Source organism: Macaca nemestrina, chromosome 10, assembly GCF_043159975.1.
Source record: "Macaca nemestrina isolate mMacNem1 chromosome 10, mMacNem.hap1, whole genome shotgun sequence".
NCBI classification, from domain to species: domain Eukaryota; kingdom Metazoa; phylum Chordata; class Mammalia; order Primates; family Cercopithecidae; genus Macaca; species Macaca nemestrina.
This window is the reverse complement of record NC_092134.1, coordinates 128,011,001-128,031,560: the sequence shown is the minus strand read 5'-3', so window position 1 is coordinate 128,031,560 and position 20,560 is coordinate 128,011,001. Positions and strand designations below refer to the sequence as shown.

At 42.9% G+C, this 20,560-nt stretch overlaps 1 protein-coding gene across 2 annotated transcripts in view; it reads right to left on the bottom strand.

Annotated features, from left to right (window-relative positions):
- LOC105481967 (glutamate ionotropic receptor NMDA type subunit 2B) overlaps window positions 1-17,815 on the bottom strand; it is a 442,762-nt gene extending 424,947 nt beyond the window's left edge. For both annotated transcript variants that reach the window (XM_011741769.3, XM_071072182.1), the window contains exons 1-3: window positions 17,717-17,815; window positions 17,147-17,380; window positions 15,729-16,155 (exon numbers count right to left, since the gene is read on the bottom strand). The gene's annotated coding sequence lies outside the window, so the exon portion shown is untranslated. The remainder of the gene's footprint in view (window positions 1-15,728; window positions 16,156-17,146; window positions 17,381-17,716) is intronic.
- Between the last annotated feature and the right edge of the window lie 2,745 nt (window positions 17,816-20,560).

The following is a 20,560-nucleotide window of genomic DNA, read 5'->3' as shown; positions in this document are numbered from 1 at the left end:
ACATAGCAGAGAATTATAAAGAAAGCTAGTATTCCTCTATTCCAATACCTGAATCACATTCATCCCTTCCTAAGTACTTGCGTCCCCCATCCCTGGGTGGTCACGTTGGCTCACCCGTGTCTGGGCCAGATAGCCGGGCTCCTACATTACTTGATTTCTACCACCTTAAAGACACCATCAATTCTGCCTTCCTCTCTAGACATTTTTGCCCAAATCTCAGCTCCTGGTTTGTGTGAGCTCTTGGAGGATAGGCATTACATTTGATTCCACAGCAAAGAGGCCCTGCCCTTGGCCACAAACCTTCACAAACGTCCTATAAATGAATCCATGCAGCGGGTTAATCTTGAAAGACAAAAAAGTCAGGATTGCAAGGAAAAGCTGTTCTCCAAAGTCTTCACCTTCTAGAGACAAGTAACTAGAGGAACATATGCCCAGGTGTACCCTGGACACGTGGTCCAGAGCAAGGGTTCTTAACCTGCCATTCATAGATGGGCTTCAGGGATCCTAAGTGCCCTAACAATCCTTCATGTGGAAATTGAGGCATTGGCACAAAAGTTGATTTTTCAGGGAAGAGGATCCAGAACATTCATTTTAGGAATTGCTACTTAAATGCGTGGAATAAAGGTCAGGGTAGAAGTGGGAAGGCAGCAAAGATGAAGTGGATTTGGGGGTCAAGGAGGGCATCACGGACTTCACAGGCTGTAAGCCAGGCTGTTTGTGTCAGTAGCGGTGCAAAGCTTACTCGCAGAACACCTCATTCCTCAGACAGGAGCTCAGCCTTCTTTGTTCAGACCTGAGAAGCCGGCACAGTACTTAACTGTTCCCACCTTTGTTGAGAATGTTAATATAGGTTGGGTCCAAGCCCCCGCAGGTGAGAAACACATAGCGTCTTTGGCATTGCCCTAGCTGGCAGCCACTGCCATCACTCCATTTTGAGTGCCATCTATTTAACCCACCCCATTTTCCCTGTTTAGAAAGTAGAATCTCAGGATAAGCCAGATCTCAAACTTTTCTTACTTTTCCTTAATTATGTATATCAGTTTCCTGCAGCCTGCCAAGCCTGAAATTCTCACAGAGCCCCAGATCTAATACGATTTGTTCTTTAAGAAGTCATTTTGAGGGTTCCTAGCTCTGGTCTCTTTAAGGTAACTGACAGGCTCGATATTTTTGCAACCCAGTATTTGTGCTTATGAGTTTGTAATTTCTAGCCATCATCTCTTTTTTTCAAAGAAGGTTATTCGCTGGCTCTCAGAGATCTTTCCAGTCCTGTGTGTTTTTCCCAAATGGCAGCCTTTGGCCCTGCACTGGCCACTTCTTTGTTAAAGACATTTTAGAATCTGTCATGAAGACCTGGGGTTATTCATCATATTCTCCTTAATTAATGTTTTAAAATCCTCTCCATTTTTATATTGGTCTTGTGTTCCCTAACTCATGCTAGAATCCAGATTATACACCATATATATATATATATATACACACACACACACACACACACACGTATGTGTGTGATTGTATGTGAGTAAACAGTTCCCATTTATATTTCTAAGAAATTAGAGATATGCTTCTTGTTCTTATGAAGATGGCTTTTACTGCTTTCCCTTTAATTCCTCATATAGCTAAAGTTTTTCATTTTCTATTTCCTAATCATCTTTTCTAAATATAAAAATGACACGCTTTATTGTGGAAATTTTGGAAAGATAGAGAGGTAAAATGGTAATAATTCCCTTGCTCCTAAAGTCTTAAATCTTTTGCATGATATGTCAATCTTCCTTCTCAGATTTCACAACCTTTACCATTTCTGAAGATGCCTACCTGCCCACTGAAGTGGCTTTCTTTTTAGAATAAGCCCTTTGTTTATCCAAGCAGGCTTCCTCCAGACTTTCTCATCTAGGAGAGCAAGCTGCTCTCCTAAACTATCTCAAGGCACCTGCAGAGGAGAAAGAGCCCCAGACACGAGATTCAGAAAAGCTGGGCTTGAATTCTAGCTTTTTCTTCCTCTTGACTGCATAATTTTGGGCAATCACTAGAGCACTTTATATCACTAGAGTACTTTGTACCTCAATTTCCTCACCTTTAAAATAGGGAAAATAGTTCATGCCCAGAATTCCTCTTGGTGAGTTCTTGGGAAGACCAAATAATGTATGAGGAAGACAACATATATGAGAAAACTATTAACACACCATCAAGCTTTAGAAATGTAAGTGGTTGATGTTATTGCATCCAATTTGGTTTGTCTTTACCTCTGTTGCCTTCCTTCATTGAAAACCTTCCTTTTCTTTCTCAAATTTTGGCTTGTTTAATTTTCCTTACAGTTTTTCATGTGTGATCAGTTCGTGGTGACTTTGTCCTAGGCTCACTTGAACCTGTAAATCCTCAATTAATTGGTTTCCATTTGTATCTTCTGCATTTTTGCACTAAAAATTCATGTTCTCTAAATATTCTAGAAACATGGCACCTCGTGGCCAGATTGTCTTTTCTTGCCAGGTGTAATCTGATGAGATACTCAAAGAAGTCAGTCTTGATCTGGAAGCTTCTAATTCAGAAATGACTGCTGGCCCTCTACATGGGACAACTAAGCGTCACACTGCACCACCCAAACTAGCTCTGATTGGATACCTAGTAGGTTGGGAACAGGGTAAGTCACAGTAGTTAATATTTCTGCAATGCCTACTCTGTGACAAATATTGTTCAAAGTGAAATAACTCACCTGATTCTCATAACAACTCTAAAAACCCAGAATTATTAATACTCCATTTGATGGATAAGGAATCTGATAGCACAGAGAAATAAAGACATTTGCCCAATACATGAACAAGGGTCAGAACATAAACCCAGGCAGTACGACTCCTGAGTTCTTGCTCAGGAGAAAAACCACTGTTTTCTGCCTCTGCTATGTTACACTGCAGAAAGAAAGGTGGAGAAGACAGTGGCGGGGAAAATGTAAAAAACCCAAAGATGACAGCAAAGGAGCTGAGGAAGTACAAGTGCTGAAAACACAACCCATTTCACCCTCTGCATAACTCAACAATTACATTAATTACACTCCTGTGCATTTCTGGAAGACTGTCCTGGTTGTGTCCTATAGCTAATGAGTACATCAGAAGAAAGAGGTCCACAAATCATTCACAGAAGTCCAGGTCCTAACCACCTTTCGAATCCTGCTGTGCACCCTTCTCTTTCTCCACTCTCTTCATTATGTAGAACCAGACATGCAGTATGTTTCCTTTAAGTCTCTGAGCATCAAGTCAACCATAAACATTTACTACAAAGCTTAGAGCAGAGTTTAAGAGTGTGAACTTGAGCCAAAGCACCCGGTTCAAATCCTGGTTGTGCCATTTAAGCAAAGAAAGTTTTTAATGTCTTCATGTCTTGGTATCCTTGTCTGTGAAATGCAGATAAACTTACATACCTCTATGGGTGTTTGAAAGGGTTAAATTGGTCAATTCATGGAAAGCACTAAGCACAGAACCGGTAGGTGCTCACAACAAAGTAGCAGCCATCTACTAAACATCTATGGTGTGCCAGCATTCTGTTAGGCACACACTGGGACATGAGGATGGATGCTGTTTCTCCCCTTGAGAAATTCACATCAGGAGGTGGGATGGATAGAGACATGACAGCAGTCCTTTCACATCCCAGGGTGGGCTATGGGAGCAGGAAGAGGACAGTGATTCCAGTCTGTGGGCAACAGGAAGACCTGGAGCTGAGGATCCCTAAGCTGAAACTTGCAGGCACGAGGGGAGATGGGGAGGGCACTGCAGTCAGAGCAAGAGGCATGAGCAAAGGCCTGGAGTGTAAATCAGCCTTTCACAGTATCCCTTGCCCCTGCCTGTGTCACCATCTCCATCTCTTCGCTTCTTGGATCATGTAAAGATAAAAGATAAGCCTGGAAAAAACAGTTTCACACATGAAGCTAGAAAGATTAGTTTTGCTCTCCTTTCTGACAAGTATTTATCTAGTTTTCTCAATAAAATACTGTGAAAGAGAAGCTGGGAAGGAGACATAGACCAAAGATTAAAAACCGCAGGTCACAATGCCTAGGTGCCACTCTGCATTCAGAATGCTGCGTACTTCACCACTCACGGCATGTCTTGCCCATTAAATATTTTCCATTTTCTTGTTCACTGAGAGTGGATATATTGAATTCAAGGCCACATAATATATTGAAAACTGGCTATTTGGAGCAGGATGCAGTTATTAATTATTATTTCATACTGCACATATGTATATTACAATTATGGTTGAGGAGATTTTTTACATTTCCTCATTCGATCCACAAAATGACATCTTTAGGGGGGTCAACATAACTGGCTCCCCTAAAGACCTCATTTTACAGATAAGGAAGTGTGTTCAGCAAGGTCGTATAGCTTGCCTGAATCACACGTGCTGGCCAGGGTGGGGCTGAGATGGGATCTGGTCAACAGGGCCAAAGACCAGTGCCTCTCTCCTCAATTCCACCTTGCTTCAAATTACTGAAAAACCTTTTTAAAATATGCATGTGGTAAAGCTAAGGCACTCCATGTGGCACCAATATATATCCTCTTTCATAATAGAAAAAAAAAAGATATGGGGAATTTAACCTTTGTATTTTACATTTATTCTCTATAAAACTGCCCTCCGAGTTAATTGTTGATATAGACATTTGAAACAAAACTAGCTCACTCATATCCTTTTTGGAATTTCCTCTTTAACAATGATGACCCCTGTTAATAGTAAAATCCAAGCACAAAGCAGTACTTATGACTGCCATTCTCTTGCACTTAACCATCAGTCTCTATTCAAAGGAGTAGTTTACAAATGGGTTTGAGAAAAAAATAGAAAACAAGAAAATGGAGAATATTCAAAATGTCCAAGATTACATGATCAGAGAGAAGTGGATTGTTCCTTCCCTCTTAGAGGAACCAGAGTTTTCAAGTTCAGAGGTGAAATATACTTACAGAATAGTAGGAGTAGGTTAAGATGATGATGCCCAGGCCTTAGCCATATGTGAAATGAATGAGATGCTCATGGCCAGTACCATGAGTTTCTCATCCTTCATCTTCACTGAATTAAATTAAGGTCCAGAAATCAGCTATTTTGTAGGGATCCATTTTTCCAGTTTTAAACAACTTTGCCTTTTACCAACAGCAAAGCCCCAAGAGAAGGGATCTAGAAGAAAATCACTTTAGCTGAAGTTTCCAAGTACATGCTGTTTATGAGTTCCACTACATGCAACATAAACCTTTATCTTTTTTAACATGGAAGCAACTCTAATTTAAAGAGTCAGGGGTTAGAATCGGAAGATGTAAGTTGGAATCCTGGCTTGCTCCTTATAGCTGTGTAACGTTCAGCTCTCTAATTCTCACTCAGTTTATCTGAGAAACAGAAATAATGTCAGCCTTGTGGTGAGGATTAAGTGAAATAATGTGCATTAACATAATCTAGAATATAATGGGCATAATCTAGAATACAAATTTTGTCTCAAGCAAAGGCAAGGCAATTCCTTATAAATAACTATATTTAGACTGACAGCAATAATTCTTAGCATTTTCATTCCACTTCTTATCTTTAAATGATACACAAATTCTGATTACATAATTCCAGGACCTTCTCATTCCTTTTCCTAATCTCTGTCTCAGTTGCATAAATGCAGACTTATCAATAAACTGGATTGCCTGCAATGGTTACTGAAAGATCATTTATGAGTTTCAGTGTCAAACTTGAATTTCATGTTGAAAGCAAAGCAACTCTGTCAATGGGTACATAATAAAAAGGAGAGGTTGAGAAGGTAACCATGATCTCATTTATTCCAGACAGTCCAGGCTGGAGTGCAGTGGTGCAATCTTGACTCAGTGCAACCTCCGCCTCCCAGGTTCAATCAATTCTCCTGTCTTAGCCTCCCAAGTAGCTGGGATTACAGGCACCTGCCACGGCACCCGGCTAATTTTTGTATTTTTAGTAGAGACAGGGTTTCACCATCTTAGCCAGGCTGGTCTTGAACTCCTGACCTCTTGATCCACCTGCCTCGGCCTCTCAAGGGAGAGTTCACTTCTAGTTGGGGAGATCAAGCAAGACTTCATGGTGTAGCCTGCCTTTGAGATGAGCCTTGAGGAATGAACAGTATTTACATGAAACTTGAAAGGAGGGGCAACAGCATAATTAGTGATGAGAGAGAGCTTTTTGAAGAAATGTCCATATCAAACACAATGTGAAAGGAAGCTCAAAGAACTGAGGCACAAAGGAATGAGTATATTTTCACTTCATCAGCCTAAAGCTGGCACTAAAGATACTTTCATCTATTCAACTCTAGGAAATCTCACCCAAAGCATTAAGAGGTGCTTGGATGGCAAGGAAATGGAAACATAAAAGATATAAACATATCAGCTTTATCTTCAATGCACATTCATTTCCATCATCATCTTTACCAACAACCAACATTTTCTGAGCACTGACCATGTGCAGAGAGCACTCTGCTAGCCACTGAGGACATAAAATGACAAAGACATAAATCTTGTCCTCACAGGAAAATAAAAAATTAATAAATTTGATCACTGTAACAAATTTGATCACTTTTAAACAAAAGTGATTTCTCTTCCACATGCAGGCTCTAAACACACACACACACATCCAGTATTTCTTTCTTCAAAAATCCAAAGGGTAGCATTCTCGTACTCAGGAAAGATCTTTCAAATCTGAGCACCTATATTTGGCCAGGGTAGAATTTCTTCCGCAGTCCTTCTTCCTATGTGAACTGAAGGCAAAACCAGGATAACAGATGTAAACAAAATCAAATAAAAACTGAAATATTCTCCATTCCCCTTTGAGCTCAGAAACAATTCTGGAGCCTCTAACAAGGTGATAAGAGGAAGAACCACGAATCACAAAGATAGCAATTGTGGCTCCACAGAGCTCACCGGTGAAACTGATCTGCATGGTAACAAACTCCAGGGTAAAGGCTGCAGTAGCTCCATAATTTGTATGTTTTGCCTATGTGGGGCCAGCCAGCAGATATTTGAAAATTCAAATCAAGGAGTATGCGTCTTAGTTTTCTCCTAAATATTTAGGCCTCACACCACCACACAGCCCACCAAACACCACTGAGTCCAAACCACACTCATACTCTTTCTCTTTTATCTTCAATGGCTATTAGCAGCTGTCCAAAAGAGAAGTAGTGTGTTTACTCTTTTATAGTTTGTCTTTTTAAAGACACAGATTCATAAATCTCGGCTTTTTTCTTGCCTCTGTACATTTAGGTTCACATTTATTTCAAAACGGGGAAGGGAGGAAGCCAAAAAGGAAGGATGTGAGAAAACTATTAACCCAGCCAGCCTAATAATCAGTGATTAAAGTTACAGTCAGAGAAGAACGACATCTTGATGCCTCCTACCCTCTTCCTCCTCTGCGTGCCTTTAATATTCCACTTCAGGCACTCAGAGGGAGGGCAACAGGGCTAGTGAATTCCAACTAGCACTCAGATAATTGCACCATTCACACCCCTTACCAGTCAATCAGGGTCTGCTTAGCCAGCCCCATTTATTAATAGTTTTCCTACATTTACACTGTTACAAAGGACCGAAATGAGGTTTTCTCTCCGAAACAAGAAATGGGGCACCCTCAATAAAGACTAAGTGGAACAGAGGATGTTTGCAAAACCAAGAACCGCTCGCCCTATTTTGCAGCCACACCTGTTTTAAGGGTGTCAGGAAAACATTCTCCCTAAGTTTCCTAACTTTCAACACCAGGCCAGTGTTAGAGTTGAGAGAGCTTCCCTTAATTCAAACACCAGTTCCATCCCTTGTGTGCAATCTGCAGACTAAGTACCATCATATCCCAACAGCATTTTTTTTCTTTAACTTCTGACCCAGGGACCATCTACTAATCATAGAACAGTTTAACAGTGACAAGGTCTTACCTTCATGTTAAAATGCTAGTATAACATAATGTTTAGAGCTAACAGGTGCCTTGTCAATCATCTTGCCCAGTCATTCTCAAATATTTCTGCACATTAGAATCCTCCAGGGAAGTTTTTAAAATGACCATTGCCTGAATCCCTCCATGAGAGATTTCAATTTAACTCTTTGGGGTAGGGTCTGAGCATGGGCATCATTCTTTTCTTTGTTATTCTTGTCTAGTTTTTTGTATTTGTTTTTGTTTAAGTTCTGTGCATGATTCTGTTATTGAAGTGGAGTTCAAAATCACTGCTTCAGACTACTGTCACTTTATGGAAATTAGAAAATTGAGGTCCAGAGTCAACTGTTTGTACATGGTCACAAAATAAAGCAACACAAGCAGAATTAAATATAAGCTTCTGACTCCTAAGACCACCACCTCTTTCATTATCATGTAGGCAGCTACTGGACAGCTTGGAAAAACCTAACATTGTTAAAGACCCATTACATATAAAGAGAGAACTCCGGACTCTAATGCTATGTGGATGAGCAAATGCACACCACTGGCTGACTTAGGGCCATGCATTCCAAGGGGACTCATGGGGGCAGGGCAGGGGAGAGGAAAGTACGGAAGTGAGGGTCAGTGGACGTGGCTGACCACATTATGTGGTTTTAGGCCACGTGGCCAACCTTAGGACTATTTTCGCAGTTTTTAAAGGGTGGTTGTCAAGGAGGACAGGTAACCTCCAATAATCCAGACTGTCAGCATTATTGCTTTATTATCCTGCACCACGCACACAGACCACAGGCATTATTGTCCCTAAATTGCACACATTTAATGCATTTATGATTTTGGGGCCTACTATATTTAGTAGGTAAGTCACTGCACAAACATATCCATCCACACACAAGTCTAATATGCACAGGTGCTTGGGGTGTGTGTGGATTTGGATACATACCCAATACACTAATCTTGAATCCAAAGATACAAACTGCTGTGGCATCTGAGTGACCAGACTACGGCCCCTAGAAGGTGGGAGGATTAGTTAAGAATGTCGACCATTTTCACAGAGTACAATTAGCTATGGGAGAAAGAATGAGTGTCCTCACCTGAGCTTCAGGCTTCTTCTAAGACTCTCTTCTCCCTTCCTGTAACCACGTAGTGCTTTTATTCAGCCACTGTTTTTAAGTTCCCTCTCTTAAAAAGAAACAAGATCTGATTTCCTAAGAAATTCTATCCAGTTGAAGCCCTGAGTGGGTCTATATAAAGATTAATGGGAACTTTAAGCTTGACATCTCTTTTTAAAGAAAGAAATTTTCCGTCTGAGTGAGGCAGTGAGGAAAGACACAGAGGATGGCATGTGGACGGCATAGTTTGCCGTTGGTGAGTTGAGTAAGCAGTTCAGAGGGTTAATTCATTGAAACCTTAATTGTCTTAATCTAGGAAGCTCCTCTACTACAGGCTTTCCGCTCCCCATCAAGCTGGGCTCCAAGGAGGGTCAAAGCCCGTCGCTTCCCTCTCCTTCCAGGTCGGCCATTCCCAGAGAGCTGGCCCTGCTTCCCCTCCACCGCCTTCTCAGGGACCCTGGGCACAGCCTTATCACTGTGCCTCCCATGCTCTGCCTCTCAAGTCCCCTTGGAATGCATGACTCTTAGGTCAGTCAATGGTGGGCATTTACTCACCCACATGTCTTCAGATCCAGGGTACTCTCTTTATATGTAATGGATCTTTAAAAAGTCATCAGGCTGAGCTTAGGTTTCTTCTGCTAATGAAACAAATACAAACCACACCATACAAAGAATGGTGAAAGTTTAGATAAATGTTTGGATAAGGAGCAGAAAAAGATACAAAATAAATTTAGGGAATCATCCATTTCAAGTCCATCTTCCCTTAGGCACCAATGCTATAGTTTAATCAAGAGGTGACTGAAGGTGTCTCCCCAACATCTCCACACCTGGACATCCCCAGGAGTAAAAACCTCGAAAATATCAAGCCACTCTAAATAGACTACCAAAGAGCATTTTGTGAATCCCCTAGGAATAATGGGATCCCTCTTCATCCATCACTCCCCTTTGCCATTACAGAAAGCAGCTGGTGTCTGAAGGGCATGGCAACTTTTTACCTTCCTACTCCAAAAACACATGGGCTAGGCTGGTCCTTCATTCTGAGTAGCTTGGCCTGGGCTAGGATCCAGGTTTCTCTTTGGACACAAACCAACTAACAGCTGTCCCTTTCCTTGTAATGGCCATCAATACAGTTAGCTGAAATCCAGTGGTCTAAGATGAAAACTGTATCATTTGCTTATTCTAGAGGCAAGTCTAATAAACAAGGTTAGGATTTCACTAACTATAGAATCACGAAAGCAGAAATTAGAGCCTCTTCTTTCTTTTAAGAAGACCCTGGCTTTACTCTCTAGCCTTGTCATTTGTAATCTGAAATTCCTAATCAAAGCAGCAGCAAATTCCTGTGTTGTTCTTTTCCTTGAGTTAAGGGATGCAAGGAAGAGCGGAAGACTTGAGTTTTACACTAACTTTCCTCTTCATATGCTTTCTGTCCTCCTGAAATGACCTGTCTTTCCGTATCCTACAAATTTCCTATTTTTTCCTCAAGACATAATTTAAATGTCGACCCCTCCATGAAGCCCTCCTCACTCTCCCAGGTTTCTCTGCTTTATAGACCTTACCTAAATATATGATTATCTCTTTATACATGTCCACACCACTAGATCCTGTGCTACTGGAAGGTACAGACAGAGCTAATTCTTTTTCATAGCACAATGTTCTTAACAAATTTTGTTGAATAACTGAGCAAAGCAAAAGACATGAAAATAAATGAAGTTAAAAGAACAGAATAGTGTAAAAAAGACTGAGACATTAATAAAAAGATAAACTAAAAAGCAGGAGGACATAAGAAGAAAAAGAAGAAAGAGAGGAATCAGTTATGAGAAGGACCAGAATAAGAGAGCACAGAATGAAGAGAGAGCAGGCAAAAGATGTGCATAGGTTAAAGAGTGAAAGAAGAGAGGAGATGGGTGAACTTAAATATACAGGTTTCTTTCTGATTTAAAAAACAAAACAAAAAGAAGTGCTGGAATCCCAAAAGTAGAATACAAGCAGAACTGCCAATGGTCTGGTGCCAAGGCCACTAACCATGGTCTATAATTAAAAGCAGGGATGGTGTAGACCTGTGATGCATGGTCCAGCAACTCTGGTGTCAACTGATAGCTCGATAGAAATGCAAAATATGGAGCCCCAGCCCAGGTTTACTGAATTAGAATATGCATTTTCATAAAATCTCCAGATGATTTCAATATATGATAAAAATTAGAGAAGCACTGATGTAGATATTTAAAATCCACAGATAACTCTGCATTTCACTCTAATCAATGGCATGGTGTACAAAGCACTGGCACTAAGAAGTTATACAACCTTAGGAAAATCATTTAATGTCCCTGGATCTCAGTTTCTTTATTAAATGAGAAGTTCAGAGTAGATGATTTCTAAAGTGTCACATAGCTCTGATATTCTTGATCTCATCTAACAGCATAACTTTAACCCTTCCTAAACCCAAAAGAACAAATAGGTAGCATCGTCGACTAATTAATATCTCACTTCCTTTCTCCATTCATTTATTTAACATTTTCTGAGAATCTATTATGTGCTAGTCACTACGCTAAGTACAAATGATTCTAAGATGAATAAAACATCTCTCCTTGCCCTTGAGGAGCTCACAAAATTCTTAGGGAAACAGGGCGTATAAACAAAATCAGGATAAACTAAGACGCATGAGCACATGTTGGTGAAGACCAGAAAGGAAGGCAATTCCACAGCCTGGGGCAGCCATGGAGAGTTTCAGCAAGGGGACAACGTAGACGTGCATGAGGTCCCTTCTCTGCCAACCTCTGCTGAAAGTGCTAAGAAGTGAAAAGACCAAAAATAAGGTGGAGAACATCAAGAAAACAACCAAAGGTTCATAAACACACCTTGCTGGGTTCACAATTCCCCAAAAGGTTCACAGCACAATGGATTCTGTGTAATGGCCACAGGCACCATTAACAGCCGCAGGTGAACCTCAGAAACCCACCTTCTCTGAGCTCTGCCTGCTCCTTCATCCTGACTACATTCTGTTCCAGCTTTGACCTCCTTCTGGAAGATAATATCAATTCAACCACTAATCTACTGTCCCTGGAGACTTCTTCTTGTGGTTGCAAAGAGGAGATGCACTTTAATAAATGCGAACAATTCATTAGACCAGTAACTTTTTTATCTATATTTATTTACAGTGAGAGACAATACTGGTATCCAGTCATGTGCACAGGAGCAGCGACTGAAAATGTAGTTTACTGAAAGGAAGAAATTTCTAGAATTCCTAAGGATGGGATAGAATGGCACTGAGGAAAAGGAGAAGCTTCATTTTTCCAGCCCAGCCACTTTTGACTCCAACAAAATACACAAGATGAGTGCTTTTGTCGGCCCCAGTCCTCAATATTAAATACACAAGACTATCGTTTGGAAGAATAGTTTTCCCACCTTTAGAATGGTAAGTTCAACCCTGGCTTTTTTCTCTTCCCTAGCTTCTGCATGCTGATTTGGGATTATGATTTCTTCCCGTACAATTTGTCCTTTTACCTGTCTCCTTTTATAGTCCATCAATATTATTTATAGCCCATAAATATTAACAATTTTTTTACCTTAACCTGTTAGTAGTATATATGTCACCTTCGTTTTCAGATTCTTAAACAAGGATATAGAAAAAAAATCCTGTCCCCAGGGTTTATTGTATTCATGGGAAACTGAAAGAATATTTTACAAGGTAATACTGTGGCCAAGGAATGGATCAGCTCAGTCCTGTTTCTCTCAAACATGCCTCATTCCACCAGCCAATTTCAGTCCATTTGCCCACCTCCCAGGTACCCCCTGCCTCTCCCCACACAAGGCTGGGTGCGTGTACATGAAGGTCAAGGAAGACGGTCAAGATTCCAAAGCTATCTTTCTGGAGATAAACCAAGAACACAAAATCAAGGTTCCTGCTGTTCATCCCTTCTCCAGAGGAAGTCGCTCTTCTCAATCAGACTTAAAGAAAAGCACTTGGTGCGCAAAGTATTGAATAGAGGATTTTTTTCTCTTTCCCCTCCTTTCCTGTCATTTTGCCTTTTTATTGATTCTCTCTGCCTGCGTCCATCCCTGGCAAAAAATGCATATATACGTTAGCAAAGCAAGGATCTTCAGACAGACAGGCTTCCTAGGGATGGAACCAATGGGAGAGGAAAAATTACATGTAACACCTAACTCTAAACTGCCACATCACTCTGTGTTCACAGATCCGCCATGCTCTGCCACACCTGAAACAGACATAGAAGATAACCATGTTGTTCTGCTTCTCTTGAAATCACCCACCTAATGTCCTTAACTGTGTCCTGGGAAGTCTTCATTTCCCATTATTATTATTTTTCTTAATTGCACATCAAGGAGGCTCCTCGATTGAAATTAAATTTGCTCTTCCTCCCACCAGCAGCCACCTTTCTTTCCCATGTCACCCACACTGTAAGGGGGGTGGCAGAAGGAGAAAAGACAAAATAGAACCCAGTCAGCTCTGTGCTGTGAGGGGAAAAAAGGGGGCGAGAACAATGCCCCTGAGATGGCTCAGAGCACCACTGAGTCACAGCCTCACAGAGACTGCCCGCGAGGATGGGGAACACCTGCTTCCTCATCAGGGTCTCCAAAGTGGCTTTGGATGGTGAAAAGGCACAGACCACCTGTGGCGATTCCTCCTTGAATCTTAACAAGCCCTTTCCAATTGGATTACCTCTCCCTTCCCTTTATAGCTTCCCCACCCACTTTTTCCTCTCTTCCTCAACTCCCTCCCCTTTCCACCTCGCTTAGTCTTAGGGACAACTAATGATAGTCTGGAACCTGGCTTCATCCATTGGCATTCAAGAGAAATGAGGTAGCTGAGATCCTGTCAAACAGCATCCTTATCAACCCCATCACCAACAAACATTCCAAAGGACCTACTGGGTGTAGAGTACTGGTATTGTGGCACTGGGGATGCAAAAGGAGCCCTGTGCCCCATCAATGCCCTCCTCTCCTTGTCCATTTGTATGTATGAAAGCATTGCACATGGAGCTGCCTTTCTCACCCATACCTCTTTTCTATTTTGAAGTCAAATTAAGAGTTCATCCTCCTACTTGGAGTGGAAGCAGATGGAGAATGAGCTCAGGTGTCTCTAAGGTGAGCACACGCCAGATAACCTCAGCTATTTGTAGACGTGGTGAGAACATGGTTCAAAGTGGGATCCCACCCTCTCACTCTGATTACACCATGGTTACAAAGTAGCATTTCAGCAGTAAAACTCAAAAGAATGAAACCCAGGGAAGGGGGATAGTGAATTTGGATTACATCTATCCTTTCTGGACAATGAAGAACTATCATCTACTGTCATGTTGAGCGACAAAGATCTTTCACCACTTCCCCACATCCCTTTGTATTTTGGATTATCAAAAAATTGTTGTTTTAAAATGCCAGAAAAAAAAAATGTGTGTGTGTTCGGGGGGTGGTAACACTTTTAGGAAAAATAATGATGCTAATGATTCTGCTACATATTTTTGGAGATCTTTATCCCAACCAGATTCCTGCATTTAGACACCTTCAGAGTTCAGGGATATATGGTCAGTGGAGCAAGGAAAGGAGCAGTCCACTCACCATCATGGCCCTACAACCCATGAATGATCTGATTTTCTCAAGAGTTGTCTTGGATTGCATGAGTGACTAGCTGAAGAGTCATTAGCTAAGTCTTTTCCATTTCTCCTGCTATTTTTCTTCTCAAGTACATTAAAATACTGCCTAATCACATTTCACATATTGTAAAAATTGATGAAAGGGAAAATATTAAAGTATTAATTCCATTTTTGAGGGTACAAGACTAACACATGCAAACAGCACATCTCTTTGTTTAACACAAAGACTCACGTGTCGAATTCTGCACCCCTTCCACATGCACAGCATTTTAGAACTCTGCAAGATAGCCATTTTGCAAGAGTGTGGAAGTAACAGTTTGCTTGGAGGATGTGTGGGTATAAATAGATGTGTAGACAGAAGGAGAAATTTACAGCTCAAAAATAATAGCACAGGAAAAAATACAAATTAAAAGCAGAATATTGACAGAATTCCTCCTTTTCGAGCTTAAGATTTAAGTCCTTTAACCTGCAGCATCCTTCAAGTCCAGCTGTTCTTGGACCAGCCTGATCCCCACCTAGACCTACCCCTCTGCAATAGGCCTCCCGGGATCTCTGGGCCCAGTGTCAACCCTTTAGACAGCAAGTGGATTTCAGGGCAACAATCACAGTAATCTCAATCATTATTTTTATCTGTTTTAAAGGGCATAGAAAGGATGACTAGGAAGGTAAAGACAGGAGACAGGGAGAGAGGCATGAAGGTGACAAGGGGAATAAAGCCAACCTGAAAAAAAAAAAAAAAGATTTCTAGATTCCCATAAAAATCGGAGCTTTAGCTCTGGGTGAATAAAATGCTATTTAACTGGAAAATCACACAGGTCTCTTGGCTGGCTATGTCGATATAGATACAGATATAGATACCCCTGATGCCATCCAACATCTTTTGTGCCTGCATACACCCATCCCCACTGCCCCCCAAAAGCCCAAAACCTGTTTGATGAGAGAATAAAAAGAAAAAACATGGGAGATTTCCTCCTTTGTAATAAGCCTTTTCCCCAAAACAGCATTATTTTCATATCTTGTGACCTTTTCTTCCAAAAAGATCCACTTGAGGGACTCGAATAGATAGATAAAAGGAGGAATCCCTACCCCAGGTGAGGAAAAAATAAAATAGAATTTGCCCTACCTTGGTTTGTAGAAGCCAAACCTCTAGACGGACAGATTAAGGGAGTGAGCATGTTGGGAATGTCCAGTCCCTTCTTCTTGCTTGCATATCCACATAAGAAAGACGAAGGATAAATGAACGGAAGATAATTTAAAATCCAATTTAGCGTCAATTTTGTTTTAATCTTGTGTCTTGAAGAGATGCAAATTCAAAAAAAAAGATTTAATTCAAAGGTAATTCAGGGTATGGAGAGCAGCTCACAATGCAGAATCCAGAGTAATTATTCCGTGTGCATGTGAGGTTAGTGGCTGGAATAGATTTTTAACGCTTCTTCTGGCAATTACGGTTTTTGGTTTTTGGAGCGTTAGTGGAGGAGGCTCTGTGTGGAGAAGCTGGGGGCCGGCTCCGTCCCTCGGTGGAGCATGGTCATTCCCAAAGCGTCCCCTTCCTAAGGGGGAAAAAGAGGCGGTCAGGGCTTGATTCGGGTGTCCCCCGGAGGGTGAGAAAAATGCATTCCGAAAAAGATATCAATTCGTTTTATGGAAAGGGGGGAGGAAACCCCGCATTTCCCACAGAGTGCACACGAGAGGGATTGAAAACAGCTGGTACCGGTCTATAAATAATTCAGAAAAGGTCTGGCTATACCATTCCTGGGACAGGCATGGATGAGAGGTGGGAAAGCTAACCTGAATGGAAGAGGAGAGAGGGAGGGAGCGAGCGAAGGAGGAAAGTGGGAAGGAAGGAGGAAGGGAGGGAGAAGCGGCACCATACAGCAACACACACTCACACACACGCAGAAACACAATTCCCACTTAACTCGCCAGCGAGTGCGGCCCCCAGCCCCATCTGCATTGCTGCTGACATGTCTGTCTCGCTCTCCCCATCGCCTCCAGCAGCAGCGCCGCCTCCCACCCCAGGCTTGTGCTGAATGGGTTCTGATTGTGCACAGGGTGCACACTGGGCATTTCTTGGAAGGGGCACACTGACACGCGCGCACACACGCCCCCGACGCGCACGCGCCCCGCGCGCACTCACACTCACCCCCGCGCACACTCACCCCCGCGCACACTCACGCTGCCGCCGCGCTGAGGTGCAGCGCACGGGGCTTCACCTGCAACGTGTCGATTGGACGGAGGGGCGCGTGGGTCCAGCTCGGGGCGCCGCTGCCCTGCCTCTCTGCTAGGTGAGGGGATGAAACCCCCCAAAAGACCAGAGACAGCCCTACCCAGTCACAGCACCCCCTCCCCCCACACACACACACAAAAAAAAACCCTTAAAAAAAGCCACGTCCAAATTAGCAAGTGCCGGGTTCTGCTGGATTTCAGAGCTTTACCTCATGCCAGGTTGGTTCACGGTTTCACAGCTTCGACCCTTTATCTGCCTGACACCCCCAAACCCCTACACTGGAAGGAGAGACTCCAAAGCCAATCTTTACGTACCGGCTCCGAGCGCCTCCGCGGTTGCAGTCTCCGGAGAGGGGTGGCCGGTGGCTGGGAATGGAGGGTTTTCCTTTCCTGCAAAGCAGGATTAATGATCCGTCTCGGGGGTTTTGAAGTTCACGACTCTTCTTTGCAAGGCAAAAGGATATGCATTCGGACGCCAGCACTTCTGGATGGTGGTGATCAAGAATCACCCTGACGAGCACTCTCGATAGAGCGAAGCCCCGAGATTTCCTAGAGGTGAAGAAGCCGGAGGAAGTGGTTTTTGAAAGGGGGTGGGGGGAACCTTCCTTTCTCAAAAAGAGGTGGGGGGGGGTGGAGAGGCAGGAGCCCAGATTCCAGTTGGTGAGGATCGGAGCCGGGGGAAGGGAAGCGGGCGGGGGCAGGCTGTGCAAGTCAACCGCGCGGCAGCCGGAGAGGGAGAGCAGGAGGGGAGGAGGGGAGCGTCAGAAAAATGGGTATTAATCACCGCGGACGGGGGGAGGCGCGGGGAGCGCGGGTTGCCTGGTCTGGATTTGGGTCTCACACTCAAAAACGTGCCGCGCACACACACAGACACACACCCCCTACCTCTCACACCCTGGCTCCCGTGGGAGGAGAAACCCACGAAGCTGGGGAAGATGCTGCTTCTGCTCCCAGGGGCGGGTGTGAGCGCGCGTGTCCTTTCTCCACACCCCCCACCCCACCCCACCCCCAAGCCCCTGCACCCCCTCACTCCTCTTGCTAAGACTCTGAAGGAGGCAGCTTCCCACGTCATGTGCTGGGGAAGTGGGGTAGGAAGGGGGACGGAATGGGGAAGAAGCTTAGCTCGAGTCCGTGGCGCCTCCTCCCGGCCGCAGCGGGGAACAGCACCGAGGGAGAGCGGCTCAGGGGCGAGGGGAGCTAGACAGTGCCCCCCGTGGGCGGCCGCGCGGGCTGCGGAAAGCATCTTTAAGGGGGAGCTGTAGTTCGAAATCGAAGACCCTTTTATTTTCCATAAATCAGCCTGTGCTTCCTACGAGCATTCTGCGTGTCGGACGCAGTTTGGGGCCGGGTTCTTTCTTGCCTTCAAGGAGCTTAAGGTCTATTCTGAGCACACGAGGCTGACGCCTAACGCAATAGAAAACAAAGCAAAGCAGGTGTCATTCGTGGCTAAATTGTATAGTATAGACCATGCGCGTGCTTTTCTGGCTGCTAGTGAAGGCGTGAGGGGTTTCACGTTTTTTATTAAAGTGGATCCTGTTATTTAAATGCCTTGAGAAGAGAAGATGATGAGACCAGTGAATAATCCCTAAAGGAAACTGGATTTCCTGGCATTTACAAACCCACCCTCTTTGAAAAGGCAAACATCCATTCATTTCTCTTCCTCTTGAACTCTTCTATATTTTAATAGCCTTTATCACCACCTGTAGTACTGTTTACTTTTAACATTAATATTATTGTTTATGCATCATTTTCATTCTCATCCATTGTCTTTTCAAATATCTAGAATATTACAGTGGTGGAACATTTTCATATTGATTGTATCATGGGCTTCTCACCAGCATTCCTGAGAAGTGGCCATACAAATGCACAGGAGAGAAGGTTGTGTGAAATGGATACTAGTGGCTTGGAACTTTAGTCTGTAGAAGACATCAGATATGTTTTTGCTGTCTTGTAGACCAGACTACTCATACTTCTGAACTACAGTAATTCTTCTGTGTTGCCTGGTTTTTCTCGGGCTTCATTTTTGAACCTAACATATTTAACACACACAAACACATAAGCATTGTGTGAAAACACAAATAGAGTGTGTTCACATGCAAATTATTCCTTCTCAGTAATGGTTTTCTATTTTTCTAAGAGTTAGAGCTGATCTTTCACTACTTTGGGGAAGTGTCAAAGCACCCCAGAGTTGCTGTGCCCTCTTGGTACACAACAGCCCACCCAAGCCCCTCTAATAATTTGTATCCAGGGCTTTGAAATTCACCTGCCTATGGGCAGGTTTGCAGTTGTTACAACACCGATTCCAGGAGTATAGAATGCGGAAAGCAAGAACCTAATAGAGATTTCCTGAAACACTCTTCCCTGAATTTTCCAGGAAAATTACCATTACCTGGTCCATTACCTTCAGAACAACATCCAAGCTCACTTGAGGATCTTCATGGGTTGACCTTGAATCTACTTTTTAAATTTTTATTTTTTTTAATTTCTGGTTCATAACCCAAGACCTTCCCCTTCCTATCCCCAGTCCCTTCACCAAAATTATACTATTCCTCTCTATTTTCTTTCCTTTTCCTCCCTACCTGAACCCTGTTGCAATTCCATTCTACCCTGTTCACTTTTCCAAGGGTAGAGGGAAAAATGAACGCTCATACTTCCTCCACCTAATTGAGTCCACACTCCTCTTCAGTTTCCAGCTCAAGTCCCACCTCCTCTGGGGATATTTTTCAGTCAACCAAGCCTGAACTGATTTCTGTAAAAATTGCAAGGATCTTAAAATGAGAGATGACACGATTTTAAAATGAGAGATGACACCTCACCACCATCCCCTCCACTCTCATTTTCTGTATTCAGCAATGTATGGAAGAGTTTGCTTGATCAGTTACCAGACTGACTGGGTGATAACTTCTTGCATTCATTAACCAGGTACCGGCCCACTAAAGGGAAAAATATTACCTCTGTAGCTATTCACGTTGAACCATGTGCAACTATTGATATTCAATCACATGAAATTGCCAATCATATGAAATAACCATTATTGACATATAATAAAAAGGCAATTTCATAAAGTTAAACTTAAAATTGTATTCTGGTGTCAATTTCCTGTCTTCCTAACTAGTTGTTTAGCTCCCTAAGGGGATAGACCATAACCTAAATCATCCATATATTCCCAGTACCTGGCTCAACTCCAGACATGCAGAGGTTCAATAAATATTTTTTATGACTATTTGAAGCCACTTTATCAAGCAGCTTTTCTGGTTCTGAAATAGCTAATTCTAGGGACCACACAGATTGTGAAGTGGAAAGTAATATCCCTTTTCTCATGGTATTCACTGTCCATTGACTATTCAATGGAACCAAGACTCATCTCCTTTTTTTCTGGCTCCTTGTCACTCACTTGCTCTTCTCACCAATAACCTTTGCCTTCATGGACCATAAGCCTCTCAATAAAACTATTTCAGCCAGGCACGGTGGCTCATGCCCATAATCCCAGCACTTTGGGAGGCCAAGGTGGGCGGATCACCTGAGGTCGGCAGTTCAAGACCATCCTGACCAACATGGAGAAACTCCATCTCTACTAAAAATACAGAATTAGCCAGGCGTGGTGGCACATGCCTGTAATCCCAGCTACTTGGGAGGCTGAGGCAAGAGAATCACTTGAACCCCGGAGGCTGAGGCTGCAGTGAGCCGAGATCACGCCATTGCACTCCAACAAGAGCGAAACTCCATCTC